We start from the raw sequence: 5,010 nt of genomic DNA on the forward strand, positions 1-5,010 counted from the left end.
CCATCTTAATATTGTCCTCCCATCTAGGTATCCCCATCTAGGTCTTCCTGATGGTGATTTTCCAATTGGTCTTCCAGTTAAGACTTCGAAAGCGTTCCTACTTGATTCCATCCAAACTACACGACCTGTCCACCTGAGCTTCCTTGATGACACTAACAATGTTTAGTAAACCGTATAAATTATGCAGTTCCTTGTTATGAAGTTTCTGCCAATCTCAATTCCCGTTCCCCTTGGATCCCAATATTCGTGTCAGAATCTTGTTACCAATACTTTTAGTCTATGTTCTTCCCTCAGAGTAAGAGACTATGTTTACAACCATACAGCCCAACAGACATGATTATCGTTTTATTTATTTTAAGCTTCCAATTCCTCGACAGAATTTGCGGGATTTTGAAGTGAATAAAAATACGAATTCTCTACTTTTATTCGACATTTAATTTTTTTCGTGAATGTCGGGTTTCTCTGTTAATATTGGTATTATATATTAGAAAGTATTCATTGTGTCAAAAGTATTATTTGATATTTTAACGCATCCATAACACTGGTCTACAGTGGATTTTTTTTTACAGAAACGAAAGTAGTCAATCTTTATAAATTTCGAGGCGCTGAACACGAATATCACACTTAAAATTAGCTGGTAGTTCAGGGTTGCCAGTAAATGTGGAATTTACCTTAAAAATTCACGTTTTTCACATTTCTTTTGTTAGGTTTTTTCTCAGGAACGTATAATTACGTCCCTATTTATCGTTGCGGAATGTGTTATACCTCTTTCTATTCATCGACGACCGTAATTTCTGAACATTTAACAATTTAACCGGTACCGTTGGGAAATTATATACCCATATATTCGAAAATATCCTTTTTTTAGAGGAAAATCCGATTTTTACTTTTTACTGGCAACCCTGCAATAGTAAAATTATAATTTATATTTGAAAAGTAACCTGTCAATATTGGGAATGTTTTCTGCAAATGTTGTCATGATCGAAGCGAGCCGAACTGTGAAAAAAATATTATCCCTTCTACCAAAATGCCGAAATTTTACATACCTTTACAACATGTACATTAAAAATGTAATATTAATTTCCGTATGCCGAACAGAACTGTAGGACAATACATTCAGACAATGCAACTATCATTTCGGTAGTCTGTACTGGGGTGGGGGATTTTATGTTCTGAAATATTGCACGAAAAATTCCCTTTCTGCCAAATTCCGAATTTTTTCTGCCTTCATTCCGAATAACACATTCGAATAGCAATTCCGAATTCCGAATAACACATTCCGCAACGATTAATAGGGACGTAATTATACGTTCCTGAGTAAAACCTAACAAAATAAATGTGAAAAAAATGAATTTTTAAGGTAAATTCCACATTTACTAGCAACCCTGAGCTACCAGCTAGTTTTAAGTGTGATATTCGTGTTCAGCGCCTCGAAATCTATAGAGATTGGCTACTTTCATTTCTGTAAAAAATAAAAAGTGAAAAATTGTTGACGAGTGTAATTTGCCATATTGCGAACTTCCATATATTTATTTATTTCTGCATTTACTTCTAAACCTATGTTCCTACAAGCGTTTGATAATACATCTGCATTTCTTTCTATTGTTCTCCTATCCTTTCCGCTGATAGAATAGTCCTGACACTTTTCTGTAACCACGGGTAGTTGGGAAGAAAGTCTCAGAGACCGGCAAATGATGATAACAACGTGTCTAGTAATATGTAGCTGATGTCCCACATTGCCAGATCCGTTGTCAATGTGTATCGTACTCCACGCACACTTACTACAGTCAGTAAAACCAACATTCGTCAAATGGTGGAAAGTATGGGAACTTTCACCTACGAAGACCTGCACATCCGGAAATTACACCTAGGTGGGTACCAAAAGCTCTAACGTCCGGTCAGAAACAGAATATGGGAAACGTCTCTGCATCGATTTGAGACAGAAGTAGAAATGAAATATTTGAGTTTTACGTTCTATGGTTATGCCGACTATAGACAGAAGGCGAGTAATTATAAAGGTGATCACCTTCGCGCACCATTACTCTCCGGATTCAGAGCGTTCCAGTATGGAGTGGAAGTATCCAGACTAACAGACCCCGAAAAAATAAAGCGTCCACTGACAGATAACGTTGACAGTATTCTGTCAGAAAGACGGAGTGATATGCACTGATTTAATACCAAACGGGGCCACAATCAACGCGGCGTACAACAGCAATTTACTCCGGACAATAATGAGACCTTTGAGACAGACATGCCCTAAGATCCTGCATGAGAATAACGTCCTGATAGGCCACGACAATGGCAACAGCTATCACCTAACTTGGCTGATGGATCTAACATCATCCCCCGTATAGCCCGGATCTGTCGCCTTGCGACTTCCATCTGTTTTGTTCCCTCAAGGAGCACTTAGGAGGGCAAAAATTACACACCAACAACGAAGTGAAAATGTGTGTCCTGAAAAGCTAAAATATCGCTCCAAAATATTCTATGCCGCAACGGGCACTTTCACACCGGTGGGACAAGTGTTTGGGTGCACATATGGATTACGTTAAAAAACAGTAATTGATTTCATTTTGTCTTGTCTATATAACAGGATAAAAGAAATTCTCGTAATAACTTGACCGCTCCTCGTATACATCGGTATTGGTTTCTTCGTATATTTTCTTTGAGTGTTACGATCATGGTCATTTATGGCCCTCACTTTATGGCCTAATAAAACCGAAAGTTCCATGCCACACTCATAAAAGCTCTCCACCGACTTCTATCCTTAACCAACTGGATCCAATTTCTACTTTGTATTCCTATTCCTGCGAGATCCATCTTAATATTGTCCTCAAATCTGGGTCATTAGGTCCTCCTAATGTTCTTTTTTCCGATTGGTCTTCTAGTTAAGATTTTGTAAGCTTTCCTACTCTCTTCCGTCCTAACTACATGACCTGCCCACCTGAGCCTTCTAGACTTTATGATTCTAATAACGTATGTAGTTCCTCGTTATGAAGTTTCCGATATTATCCATTCCCGTTTCTCTTGGGTCTGAATATTCACCTCAGGATCTTGTTCTCAAAAAACCTTTCAGTTTACGTTCCTCCCTCAGAGTAAGCGACCATGTTTCGCGACAGTACAGAACAACAGGCATGGTTATTGTATGTTATGTTTTAAGCTTCAAATTCCTCGACGGAATTCGCGACGATAACAGATTTTGAACTGAATAATAACACTAATTTCCTACTATTAGTCGACATTTAATTTCTTCATAAATATGATTTTGGTAAGTTAATACTTATCTTTGATATTTGAAACTATCTACTTTATCGAAAGAAATTTTTGATATTTTAACTCATCTATAATTTGCCATATTACAATCCCGACGAACTTCCATGTATTTAGTTTTCTCTGCATTTACTTCCAAAGCCATGTCACTGCAAACGTTTAATAAGACCTCTCCATTTCTTTTTATTGTTCCTCTGTAATCCTCTGTTGAAATTACACTCTTATCTTTTGCTTAATACCCTTGAACAATTTCATTTCTTATTTTTTTTCAGTTTTTCTCTACTGAAAGTGCAATTTATCCGTATTTTCCTTGAATTGAAAGTTTTGTGGAAAACAGTGTTAAACTTTATTTTAATATCAAGACAGTTAGGGGGCCGCGGTGGCTCAGTGGTAGAGCGTTCACCTCTGGTGCTTGGGGTCCCGGGTTCAAACCCTGCTCCCGCCATGTGAACTTTGTGGTGGACAAACACCGTGTGCGTGGGTTTTCTCGGGTTCTCCCGTTTCCTCCCACTTTCTTCATTCCACCATTTCACTCATCTCTCATTATCACCGTCTCCTTTAGCCTAACCGGCATAACCGTGGGACGTAAAACTCAAAAATTTCATTTCATTTTCAAGACAGTTAGTTACAAAAATCAATGATAATATGCATGTGAGCTATATTGTCGAAAGAGTTCAAGTTTCAAACAACTACATATTAAGTATGCTATTTTTTCTTTCTTGAATTATTTCCATAATTCAGTTCACATGAGTTTTGCCATTGTTTTTCTGTAACTAACTCACGCCGTTTTAAAATGAGGATTGATATTATTTTCCCCCAGATCTCTTCAATTGATTTTAGATCATTTTAATCCTCCTTTGATCTTCGGAGGTGGATAAAATTTAACATTAAAGTAACGATTCTTTTATATTTTGAGCATATTCTAGTGAAGTGGGCAAACATCTTTATGATGAAATTAAACTGAATTTGGAATATACTAATGTAAATGTAGATTTGTGGTAATGTATATATTTGATTCGATTTTTGTTAAAAGGGCGTATTTAACATTTTTTGCAATTTAACTTTTTTTTTAAAGAAATGTCTATTTTAGAGGCAGATATAACAATTTCTGTTAAAAGGACGCGTGTCTCTTGAAACATGTTATGAATATAAGGTATTTTTCTCTTTTTCATAAACCAAACCGTTTCATAAGAAAACATTTTTTATTGCATATACGCCCCTTTTAACAGAAAACGATTCATTTAAACTTGAGTTCATGTCATACATCACTTAAGCATATTAAAACATCATTGTGTATAATTAGAATGCACATATTACTTTTCTGGTACTTACTGAGGCAGTATTTTCTCCAAATGTTCTCAAAACGTCCACGCATCCATCTATCCTGGCCTCACAGCCCTCTAGACGAAATGTAACGTTGATTGATAGAGATCGGAACTCATTGTCTTCAACACCACAATCATGAAAATGTCCCAGGTAGACGGTATAACCTTCACACTGAAAGGAAGTAAAAGAGTATTTCAAATTTCGTAGAAGGTGTTCAATTTGTGTCTGTTATCTTCACTGTAGTATCAGCATGTTCAGTACGTCTTTTCTTAAATTCGACATGATTTCCCAAACCCTATTCCTCTACGAAAACAGAATTGAGTATTTGATGCAAGTTTTCAGGTAGAATCTAAATGAAAATTAATAGCTGTACTACCTGACAGATTTTCCTTATGGAATTTCTATGTTCTGCTG

This window comes from Thermobia domestica, chromosome 14 (assembly GCF_964235325.1).
Source record: "Thermobia domestica chromosome 14, izTheDome1.hap1.1, whole genome shotgun sequence".
In the NCBI taxonomy this organism is placed as follows: Eukaryota; Metazoa; Arthropoda; class Insecta; order Zygentoma; family Lepismatidae; genus Thermobia; species Thermobia domestica.